We start from the raw sequence: 13,479 nt of genomic DNA, 5'->3' as shown, positions 1-13,479 counted from the left end.
TTCTCATGGTGACAATGTTCATGGTGGTAGTGCCTTAGGTGGCAGTGCTCATGGTGACAGAGCTCATGGTGACAGTGCTCATGGGGGCAGTTCCCATGGTGAGATTACCGATGGTGGCCGTGCACATGGTGACAGCGCCAATGGCAACCGTGCTCACGGTGATAGTGCCCATGGTGACATTGTGCATGTTGACAGTTTTCACAGTGACACTGCCTATGGAGACAATGCTCATCGTGACAGTGCCCATGGTGAGACTACCACAGTGAGACTGCGACAGTGTAAGTGCTCACGGTGACAGTGCCCATAGTGATAGTGTCCATGGTGACAGTAGTCCCAGTGAAACTATCCATGGGGACACTGCCCATAGTGGCAGTGCCCATGGTCACAACCCTCACGGTGATAGTGCTCACAGTGACAGTGCAAACGGTGACATTGCCTACAGTGACAGGGCTCACAGTGAGAGTGCCCATGGTGACAGTGACCACGGTGACAGCTCTAACAGTGGTAGTGTCCATGGTGACAGTTCTCACGGTGACAGTGCCCATGGGAACAGTTAGCAGGGTGAGATTTCTCATCATGATAGTGCCTATTGTGACAGTGCTCATAGTGACAATGCCCATGGTGCCAGAGCCCATCGAGACATGCCGCACAGTGACAGTTCTCATGGTGACAGTGCCCATGATGATATTACCCATGGTGACAGTACTCATGGTTAAAGTGCCCATTCTGACATGGCACATGGTGGCAGTGCAAAATGGTGACAGTGCCCATGGTGACTTTGCTCATGGTGACATTGCTTACAGTCATAGTCCTTATGGTGTTATTGTGCATGATGACATTGCACACAGTGACAGTGCTCATGGTGACAGTTCTCACGGTGATAGTGCCCATTGTGAAAGTGCCCGTGGTGACAGTGCCCATAGTCACAATTCTCACAGTGAAGTGTTCACGGCGATAGTGCCCATGGTGACTATGCCCAGAGTGACAGTACTCACAGTGAAATTATCCAAGGGGACACTGCCCATGGTGACAGTGACCATGGTCACAACCCTCACGGTGATATTGATCACCGTGACAGTGCCCATGGTGACAGTGCTCACGGTGACAGTGCCCATGGTGACACTGCAAACGGTGACATTGCCTAACATGACAGTGCTCACAGTGACAGTGCCCATGCTGAGAGTGACCACGGTGACAGCTCTAACGGTGATAGTGGCCATGGAGACAGTGCACATGGTGACAGTCCGCATTGTGCCAGGGCCCAAGATGACAGTGCTCATGTGAGAGTGCCCATAGTGACAATACCCATGGTGACAGTACTCATGGTGAAAGTGCCCATGGTGACATTGCCTATGGTGATTGTGCCAATAGGCACCATGCTCAAGGTGAAACTGACCATGGAGACATTGCCCATTGTGATAGTGCTCATGGTGACAATCCCACGTTGACAGAGCCAATTGTGATAGTCCCCATGGGGACAGATCTCAGGGTGAAAGTGACCTTGGTGACATTGCTCATTGTGACAGTGCTCATGGTGATAGTGCTCAAGGTGACAATGCCTATGGTGATAATTCTCATAGTGACAGTGTTCATGTTGACAGTGCCCATGGTAACAGTGACCATGGTGACTGTTCTCACCGTGATAGTGCCCATGGTGACAGTCCGCATTGTGGCTGTGCCCATTGTTACAGTGCTCACAGTGATAGTACTCACGGTGACAGTGCCCAAGGTGACAATACCCACGGTGACAGTAATCATGGTGAATGTGGCAATGGAGGCAGTTCTCATAGTGATAGTTCTCATTGTGACAGTGCTCATGGTGACAGTGCTCTTGGGGGCAGTTCCCTTGGTAACAATGCCGAAGGTGACACTGCACATTGTAACAGTTCCAATGGTAACCTTGCTCTCGGTGATAGTGAACACGGTGAGATTGCTCATTGTGACACTGCCGAAGGAGGCCCTCCTCATTGTGACAGTGCTCATGGTAACAGTGCTCATGGTGGAAGTGCCCATGGTGACAATGCTCATTGTGGCAGTGCTCATGGGGGCAGTGCCAATGATCACAGTACTTATGGTGATAGTATTCACAGTGTCTGTGTTCATGGTGATAGTGCTCATGGTGGCAGTTCCCACAGAGACCCTGCTCATGCTGGCAATACCCACGGTGATAGACCCATGGTGACAGTGCCCATGATCACAGTGCAATGGTGAGAGAGTTCACGGTGACAGTGACAATGGTGACAGTGCCCATGGAGGCAATGGACATGGTGACAGTACTCATGGTGACAGTGCCCATGGTGACAGTGCCCATGATGACACTGCCCATGGTGACAGTGCTCACGGGGAAAGTGCCCATGATAACATTAATCATGGTGATAGTGCTCCTGGTGACAGTGCCCACGGTTTCACTGCTCTTGGTGATAGTGCCTTTGGTGACAATACTCATGGTGAAATTGCCCATGCGGACAATGCTCTTGGTGACATTGCCATTGGAGAGAGTGCCCATGTTGACAGTGCCCATGATGATGTGCTCATGTTGACAGTGCTCACTGTGATAGTGCCCATGTTGACATTGCCCATGTTGGAAGTGCCCACGGTGCCAGTGCCCACAGTAACAGTGCCCACGCTGAGAGTTCTCATGGTGATAGTGCGCATGGTGACATTTCACATGTTGATACTGCCAATGATGACAGTGCACATGGTGACAGTTCTCATGATGGCAGTAACCCTGGTGACAGTGCTCAAAATGACACTGCCCCTGGTGGAAATGCCCATGGTGACAGTGCCCACAGTGACATTGCCTATGGTGACACTCCTCACGGTGACATTGCCCATGGTGACAGGGCTCATGGTGACAACCCGCATTGTGCCAGTGCCCATGGTGATAGTGCTCACAGTGAAAGTGCTCATGGTAATGCTGCTTACGGTGAAAGTGCCCAAGGTGAAAATACCCACGGTGACAGTACTCATCGAGAAAGTGCCCATGGTGGCAATTCTCATAGTGACCGTTCTAATGCTGACAGTGCTCATGGTGGCATTTACCATGGTGAGAGTACCGATGGGGCAGTGCACATGGTGACAGTGCCCATGGTAACCGTGCTCACAGTTATATGTCCCATGGTGACAGTTATCACGCCTGTTGTGCCGATGCTGGAAATGCTTCCGGTCATAGTGCCCATGGTTAAGGTGCCCATGGTGACAGTTCTCACAGTAATAGTGAGCATAGTGATAGTATATTTGGTGACTGTGCCCATGGTGACAGTGCCCATGGTGACAGTACACATGGTGATACTGCTCAATGTGATAGTGCCCTTGTTGACAGTGCGCGTGGTGACAGTTCTCACGTTGATAGTGCCCATGGTGAAAATGCCCATGGTGACAGTTTGCATGGTGAAATTGCTAATGATGACAGTGCCCATGTTGGTAGTTTCCATGGTGACATTGCTCACAGTGATAGTGACCATGGTAAGATTGCAGATGGTGGCCGTGCCATTGGTGACATTGCCCATGATGACAGTACTCATGGTGACAGCGCTCACGATGACTGTGTCCATGGTGACAGTGCATATGGTTGTAGTGCACATGGTGGCAGTGAAAACTGGTGACAGAGCCCATGGTAACAGTGTTCTTGGTGACAGTACACACGGTGACAACCCATGCTGACAGTGCTCATGGGGACTGTGCTAATGGTTGCATTACCCATGGTGACAGTGCTCACAGTTAGAGTGCACATGGTAATCGTGCTCACCTTGATAGTGTCCATGGTGACAGTGATCACAGTGATAGTGCCGATGGTGTTAGTGCTCACAGTAAGAGTGAGCATAGTGATAGTGCACTGGTTGACCATGCCCATGCTGACAGTACACATGGTGATAATTCTGAAGTTGGTAGTGCTCATGGACACCACCCTCAAGGTGATAGTGCTCATGGTGACAGGGAACATGGGGACAATGCAAACCATGACTTTGCCTATCGTGACAGTGCTCACAGTGACCAAGCCCATGGTGACAGTGACCACGGTGACAGTTCTAATGCTCATAGTGCCCATGGTGACAGTACTCATGGTGATAATGCTCAAGGTGATAGTGCCCATGGCGATAGTGCCAATGGTGAGAGTCCTCATGGTGATAGTGCCCATGGTGACAGTTCCCATTCTCAAAGTGCTCATGATGACAGTGCCTATGTTGGTAGTTCCCATGGTGACAGTACTCATGGTGAAAATACACATAGTGGCAGTTCTCATAGCGAGGGTTCTCATAGTGACAGTGCTCATGATAGCAGTGCCTAAGGTGGCAGTGCTCGTGGTGACAGTGCTCTTGGTGACGTTGCTCACAGTGATACTTCTCATGGTGACAGTGCCCATGGTGATATTACCCATGGCGAGAATACTTAATGATTAAGTGCCCATGGTGAGAGTGCCCATGGTGATAGTGCACATGGTGGCAGTGCAAATTGGTGACATTGCCCATGGTGACATTGCTTAAGGTGATACTCCTTGCGGTGATATTGTGCATGGTGACAGTTCGAATGGTTACAATACCCATCTTGGCACTTCTCACAGCGACCGTTCTCATGGTGACAGTACTCATAGTAACAGTGCCCAAGGTCGCAGTGCTCGTGGTGACAGTGCTCATGGTGACAGTGCTCTTGCTGGCAGTTCCCATGGGAACAATTCCGATGGTGACGCTGCACACTGTGACAGTGCCAACGGTAACCTTGCTCTCGGTGATAATGAACACGGTGAGAGTGCCCATTGTGACACTGCCAAAGAAGAGCCTCCTCATTGTGACAGTGCTCATGGTAACAGTGCTCATAGTGGAAGTGCCCATGGTGACATTGCTCATTGTGGCAGTGCTCATGGTGATAGTGTTCACAGTGTCTGTGCTCATGGTGATAGTGCTCACAGTGGCAGTGCCCATAGTGACACTGCTCATGTTGGCAATATCCACGGTGATAGACCCATGGTGACAGTGCCCATGATCACAGTGCAATGGTGACAGAGTTCACGGTGACAGTGACAATGGTGACAGTGCCCATGGAGGCAATGGCCATGGTGACAGTGCTCATGGTGACAGGGCCATGGTCACAGTGCCCATGATGACACTGTCCATGGTGACAGTGCTCACGGGGAAAGTGCCCATGATAACATTAACCACAGTGATAGTGCCCCTGGTGACAGTGCCCACGGTGACATTGCCCATAGTGATAGTGTCCATGGTGACAGTACTCACAGTGAAATATTCCCTGGGGACACTGCCCATGGTGACTCTGCCCATGATCCCCACCCTCACGGTGATAGAGGTCACTGTGAGAGTGCCCATGGTGACAGTGCAAACGGTGACATTACCTATGATGACCGTACTCACAGTGACAGTGCCCATGCTGACTGTGACCGCGGTGACTGTTCTAATGCTGACAGTGCTCATGGTGACTGTCTCCATAGTGACAGTGCCCAACGTGACCATGCTCATTGTGACAGTGCCCATAGTGAAAATACCCATGGAGACAGTACTCATAGTGAAAGTGCCCTTGGTGGCAATTCTCATAGTGACATTTCTCATGGTGACAATGTTCATGGTGGTAGTGCCTTAGGTGGCAGTGCTCATGGTGACAGAGCTCATGGTGACAGTGCTCATGGGGGCAGTTCCCATGGTGAGATTACCGATGGTGGCCGTGCACATGGTGACAGCGCCAATGGCAACCGTGCTCACGGTGATAGTGCCCATGGTGACATTGTGCATGTTGACAGTTTTCACAGTGACACTGCCTATGGAGACAATGCTCATCGTGACAGTGCCCATGGTGAGACTACCACAGTGAGACTGCGACAGTGTAAGTGCTCACGGTGACAGTGCCCATAGTGATAGTGTCCATGGTGACAGTAGTCCCAGTGAAACTATCCATGGGGACACTGCCCATAGTGGCAGTGCCCATGGTCACAACCCTCACGGTGATAGTGCTCACAGTGACAGTGCAAACGGTGACATTGCCTACAGTGACAGGGCTCACAGTGAGAGTGCCCATGGTGACAGTGACCACGGTGACAGCTCTAACAGTGGTAGTGTCCATGGTGACAGTTCTCACGGTGACAGTGCCCATGGGAACAGTTAGCAGGGTGAGATTTCTCATCATGATAGTGCCTATTGTGACAGTGCTCATAGTGACAATGCCCATGGTGCCAGAGCCCATCGAGACATGCCGCACAGTGAAAGTTCTCATGGTGACAGTGCCCATGATGATATTACCCATGGTGACAGTACTCATGGTTAAAGTGCCCATTCTGACATGGCACATGGTGGCAGTGCAAAATGGTGACAGTGCCCATGGTGACTTTGCTCATGGTGACATTGCTTACAGTCATAGTCCTTATGGTGTTATTGTGCATGATGACATTGCACACAGTGACAGTGCTCATGGTGACAGTTCTCACGGTGATAGTGCCCATTGTGAAAGTGCCCGTGGTGACAGTGCCCATAGTCACAATTCTCACAGTGAAGTGTTCACGGCGATAGTGCCCATGGTGACTATGCCCAGAGTGACAGTACTCACAGTGAAATTATCCAAGGGGACACTGCCCATGGTGACAGTGACCATGGTCACAACCCTCACGGTGATATTGATCACCGTGACAGTGCCCATGGTGACAGTGCTCACGGTGACAGTGCCCATGGTGACACTGCAAACGGTGACATTGCCTAACATGACAGTGCTCACAGTGACAGTGCCCATGCTGAGAGTGACCACGGTGACAGCTCTAACAGTGATAGTGGCCATGGAGACAGTGCTCATGGTGACAGTCTGCATTGTGCCAGGGCCCAAGATGACAGTGCTCATGTGAGAGTGCCCATAGTGACAATACCCATGGTGACAGTACTCATGGTGAAAGTGCCCATGGTGACATTGCCTATGGTGATTGTGCCAATAGGCACCATGCTCAAGGTGAAACTGCCCATGGAGACATTGCCCATTGTGATAGTGCTCATGGTGACAATCCCACGTTGACAGAGCCAATTGTGATAGTCCCCATGGGGACAGATCTCAGGGTGAAAGTGACCTTGGTGACATTGCTCATTGTGACAGTGCTCATGGTGATAGTGCTCAAGGTGACAATGCCTATGGTGATAATTCTCATAGTGACAGTGTTCATGTTGACAGTGCCCATGGTAACAGTGACCATGGTGACTGTTCTCACCGTGATAGTGCCCATGGTGACAGTCCGCATTGTGGCTGTGCCCATTGTTACAGTGCTCACAGTGATAGTACTCACGGTGACAGTGCCCAAGGTGACAATACCCACGGTGACAGTAATCATGGTGAATGTGGCAATGGAGGCAGTTCTCATAGTGATAGTTCTCATTGTGACAGTGCTCATGGTGACAGTGCTCTTGGGGGCAGTTCCCTTGGTAACAATGCCGAAGGTGACACTGCACATTGTAACAGTTCCAATGGTAACCTTGCTCTCGGTGATAGTGAACACGGTGAGATTGCTCATTGTGACACTGCCGAAGGAGGCCCTCCTCATTGTGACAGTGCTCATGGTAACAGTGCTCATGGTGGAAGTGCCCATGGTGACAATGCTCATTGTGGCAGTGCTCATGGGGGCAGTGCCAATGATCACAGTACTTATGGTGATAGTATTCACAGTGTCTGTGTTCATGGTGATAGTGCTCATGGTGGCAGTTCCCACAGAGACCCTGCTCATGCTGGCAATACCCACGGTGATAGACCCATGGTGACAGTGCCCATGATCACAGTGCAATGGTGAGAGAGTTCACGGTGACAGTGACAATGGTGACAGTGCCCATGGAGGCAATGGACATGGTGACAGTACTCATGGTGACAGTGCCCATGGTGACAGTGCCCATGATGACACTGCCCATGGTGACAGTGCTCACGGGGAAAGTGCCCATGATAACATTAATCATGGTGATAGTGCTCCTGGTGACAGTGCCCACGGTTTCACTGCTCTTGGTGATAGTGCCTTTGGTGACAATACTCATGGTGAAATTGCCCATGCGGACAATGCTCTTGGTGACATTGCCATTGGAGAGAGTGCCCATGTTGACAGTGCCCATGATGATGTGCTCATGTTGACAGTGCTCACTGTGATAGTGCCCATGTTGACATTGCCCATGTTGGAAGTGCCCACGGTGCCAGTGCCCACAGTAACAGTGCCCACGCTGAGAGTTCTCATGGTGATAGTGCGCATGGTGACATTTCACATGTTGATACTGCCAATGATGACAGTGCACATGGTGACAGTTCTCATGATGGCAGTAACCCTGGTGACAGTGCTCAAAATGACACTGCCCCTGGTGGAAATGCCCATGGTGACAGTGCCCACAGTGACATTGCCTATGGTGACACTCCTCACGGTGACATTGCCCATGGTGACAGGGCTCATGGTGACAACCCGCATTGTGCCAGTGCCCATGGTGATAGTGCTCACAGTGAAAGTGCTCATGGTAATGCTGCTTACGGTGAAAGTGCCCAAGGTGAAAATACCCACGGTGACAGTACTCATCGAGAAAGTGCCCATGGTGGCAATTCTCATAGTGACCGTTCTAATGCTGACAGTGCTCATGGTGGCATTTACCATGGTGAGAGTACCGATGGGGCAGTGCACATGGTGACAGTGCCCATGGTAACCGTGCTCACAGTTATATGTCCCATGGTGACAGTTATCACGCCTGTTGTGCCGATGCTGGAAATGCTTCCGGTCATAGTGCCCATGGTTAAGGTGCCCATGGTGACAGTTCTCACAGTAATAGTGAGCATAGTGATAGTATATTTGGTGACTGTGCCCATGGTGACAGTGCCCATGGTGACAGTACACATGGTGATACTGCTCAATGTGATAGTGCCCTTGTTGACAGTGCGCGTGGTGACAGTTCTCACGTTGATAGTGCCCATGGTGAAAATGCCCATGGTGACAGTTTGCATGGTGAAATTGCTAATGATGACAGTGCCCATGTTGGTAGTTTCCATGGTGACATTGCTCACAGTGATAGTGACCATGGTAAGATTGCAGATGGTGGCCGTGCCATTGGTGACATTGCCCATGATGACAGTACTCATGGTGACAGCGCTCACGATGACTGTGTCCATGGTGACAGTGCATATGGTTGTAGTGCACATGGTGGCAGTGAAAACTGGTGACAGAGCCCATGGTAACAGTGTTCTTGGTGACAGTACACACGGTGACAACCCATGCTGACAGTGCTCATGGGGACTGTGCTAATGGTTGCACTACCCATGGTGACAGTGCTCACAGTTAGAGTGCACATGGTAATCGTGCTCACCTTGATAGTGTCCATGGTGACAGTGATCACAGTGATAGTGCCGATGGTGTTAGTGCTCACAGTAAGAGTGAGCATAGTGATAGTGCACTGGTTGACCATGCCCATGCTGACAGTACACATGGTGATAATTCTGAAGTTGGTAGTGCTCATGGACACCACCCTCAAGGTGATAGTGCTCATGGTGACAGGGAACATGGGGACAATGCAAACCATGACTTTGCCTATCGTGACAGTGCTCACAGTGACCAAGCCCATGGTGACAGTGACCACGGTGACAGTTCTAATGCTCATAGTGCCCATGGTGACAGTACTCATGGTGATAATGCTCAAGGTGATAGTGCCCATGGCGATAGTGCCAATGGTGAGAGTCCTCATGGTGATAGTGCCCATGGTGACAGTTCCCATTCTCAAAGTGCTCATGATGACAGTGCCTATGTTGGTAGTTCCCATGGTGACAGTACTCATGGTGAAAATACACATAGTGGCAGTTCTCATAGCGAGGGTTCTCATAGTGACAGTGCTCATGATAGCAGTGCCTAAGGTGGCAGTGCTCGTGGTGACAGTGCTCTTGGTGACGTTGCTCACGGTGATACTTCTCATGGTGACAGTGCCCATGGTGATATTACCCATGGCGAGAATACTTAATGATTAAGTGCCCATGGTGAGAGTGCCCATGGTGATAGTGCACATGGTGGCAGTGCAAATTGGTGACATTGCCCATGGTGACATTGCTTAAGGTGATACTCCTTGCGGTGATATTGTGCATGGTGACAGTTCGAATGGTTACAATACCCATCTTGGCACTTCTCACAGCGACCGTTCTCATGGTGACAGTACTCATAGTAACAGTGCCCAAGGTCGCAGTGCTCGTGGTGACAGTGCTCATGGTGACAGTGCTCTTGCTGGCAGTTCCCATGGGAACAATTCCGATGGTGACGCTGCACACTGTGACAGTGCCAACGGTAACCTTGCTCTCGGTGATAATGAACACGGTGAGAGTGCCCATTGTGACACTGCCAAAGAAGAGCCTCCTCATTGTGACAGTGCTCATGGTAACAGTGCTCATAGTGGAAGTGCCCATGGTGACATTGCTCATTGTGGCAGTGCTCATGGTGATAGTGTTCACAGTGTCTGTGCTCATGGTGATAGTGCTCACAGTGGCAGTGCCCATAGTGACACTGCTCATGTTGGCAATATCCACGGTGATAGACCCATGGTGACAGTGCCCATGATCACAGTGCAATGGTGACAGAGTTCACGGTGACAGTGACAATGGTGACAGTGCCCATGGAGGCAATGGCCATGGTGACAGTGCTCATGGTGACAGGGCCATGGTCACAGTGCCCATGATGACACTGTCCATGGTGACAGTGCTCACGGGGAAAGTGCCCATGATAACATTAACCACAGTGATAGTGCCCCTGGTGACAGTGCCCACGGTGACATTGCCCATAGTGATAGTGTCCATGGTGACAGTACTCACAGTGAAATATTCCCTGGGGACACTGCCCATGGTGACTGTGCCCATGATCCCCACCCTCACGGTGATAGAGGTCACTGTGAGAGTGCCCATGGTGACAGTGCAAACGGTGACATTACCTATGATGACCGTACTCACAGTGACAGTGCCCATGCTGACTGTGACCGCGGTGACTGTTCTAATGCTGACAGTGCTCATGGTGACTGTCTCCATAGTGACAGTGCCCAACGTGACCATGCTCATTGTGACAGTGCCCATAGTGAAAATACCCATGGAGACAGTACTCATAGTGAAAGTGCCCTTGGTGGCAATTCTCATAGTGACATTTCTCATGGTGACAATGTTCATGGTGGTAGTGCCTTAGGTGGCAGTGCTCATGGTGACAGAGCTCATGGTGACAGTGCTCATGGGGGCAGTTCCCATGGTGAGATTACCGATGGTGGCCGTGCACATGGTGACAGCGCCAATGGCAACCGTGCTCACGGTGATAGTGCCCATGGTGACATTGTGCATGTTGACAGTTTTCACAGTGACACTGTCTATGGAGACAATGCTCATCGTGACAGTGCCCATGGTGAGACTACCACAGTGAGACTGCGACTGTGTAAGTGCTCACGGTGACAGTGCCCATAGTGATAGTGTCCATGGTGACAGTAGTCCCAGTGAAACTATCCATGGGGACACTGCCCATAGTGGCAGTGCCCATGGTCACAACCCTCACGGTGATAGTGCTCACAGTGACAGTGCAAACGGTGACATTGCCTACAGTGACAGGGCTCACAGTGAGAGTGCCCATGGTGACAGTGACCACGGTGACAGCTCTAACAGTGGTAGTGTCCATGGTGACAGTTCTCACGGTGACAGTGCCCATGGGAACAGTTAGCAGGGTGAGATTTCTCATCATGATAGTGCCTATTGTGACAGTGCTCATAGTGACAATGCCCATGGTGCCAGAGCCCATCGAGACATGCCGCACAGTGACAGTTCTCATGGTGACAGTGCCCATGGTGATATTACCCATGGTGACAGTACTCATGGTTAAAGTGCCCATTCTGACATGGCACATGGTGGCAGTGCAAAATGGTGACAGTGCCCATGGTGACTTTGCTCATGGTGACATAGCTCACAGTCATAGTCCTTATGGTGATATTGTGCATGATGACATTGCACACAGTGACAGTGCTCATGGTGACAGTTCTCACGGTGATAGTGCCCATTGTGAAAGTGCCCGTGGTGACAGTGCCCATAGTCACAATTCTCACAGTGAAGTGTTCACAGCGATAGTGCCCGTGGTGACTATGCCCAGAGTGACAGTACTCACAGTGAAATTATCCAAGGGGACACTGCCCATGGTGACAGTGACCATGGTCACAACCCTCACGGTGATATTGATCACGGTGACAGTGCCCATGGTGACAGTGCTCACGGTGACAGTGCCCATGGTGACACTGCAAACGGTGACATTGCCTACCATGACAGTGCTCACAGTGACAGTGCCCATGCTGAGAGTGACCACGGTGACAGCTCTAACGGTGATAGTGCCCATGGAGACAGTGCTCATGGTGACAGTCCGCATTGTGCCAGGGCCCAAGATGACAGTGCTCATGTGAGAGTGCCCATAGTGACAATACCCATGGTGACAGTACTCATGGTGAAAGTGCCCATGGTGACATTGCCTATGGTGATTGTGCCAATAGGCACCATGCTCAAGGTGAAACTGCCCATGGAGACATTGCCCATTGTGATAGTGCTCATGGTGACAATCCCACGTTGACAGAGCCAATTGTGATAGTCCCCATGGGGACAGATCTCAGGGTGAAAGTGACCTTGGTGACATTGCTCATTGTGACAGTGCTCATGGTGATAGTGCTCAAGGTGACAATGCCTATGGTGATAATTCTCATAGTGACAGTGTTCATGTTGACAGTGCCCATGGTAACAGTGACCATGGTGACTGTTCTCACCGTGATAGTGCCCATGGTGACAGTCCGCATTGTGGCTGTGCCCATGGTGACAGTGCTCACAGTGATAGTACTCACGGTGACAGTGCCCAAGGTGACAATACCCATGGTGACAGTAATCATGGTGAATGTGGCAATGGAGGCAGTTCTCATAGTGATAGTTCTCATTGTGACAGTGCTCATGGTGACAGTGCTCTTGGGGGCAGTTCCCTTGGTAACAATGCCGAAGGTGACACTGCACATTGTAACAGTTCCAATGGTAACCTTGCTCTCGGTGATAGTGAACACGGTGAGATTGCTCATTGTGACACTGCCGAAGGAGACCCTCCTCATTGTGACAGTGCTCATGGTAACAGTGCTCATGGTGGAAGTGCCCATGGTGACAATGCTCATTGTGGCAGTGCTCATGGGGGCAGTGCCAATGATCACAGTACTTATGGTGATAGTATTCACAGTGTCTGTGTTCATGGTGATAGTGCTCATGGTGGCAGTTCCCACAGAGACCCTGCTCATGCTGGCAATACCCACGGTGATAGACCCATGGTGACAGTGCCCATGATCACAGTGCAATGGTGAGAGAGTTCACGGTGACAGTGACAATGGTGACAGTGCCCATGGAGGCAATGGACATGGTGACAGTACTCATGGTGACAGTGCCCATGGTGACAGTGCCCATGATGACACTGCCCATGGTGACAGTGCTCACGGGGAAAGTGCCCATGATAACATTAATCAT

This window comes from Hyperoodon ampullatus, assembly GCF_949752795.1.
Source record: "Hyperoodon ampullatus genome assembly, chromosome: 2".
In the NCBI taxonomy this organism is placed as follows: Eukaryota; Metazoa; Chordata; class Mammalia; order Artiodactyla; family Ziphiidae; genus Hyperoodon; species Hyperoodon ampullatus.
The sequence above is the reverse complement of the archived record's forward strand: the minus strand, read 5'-3'. Positions refer to the sequence as shown.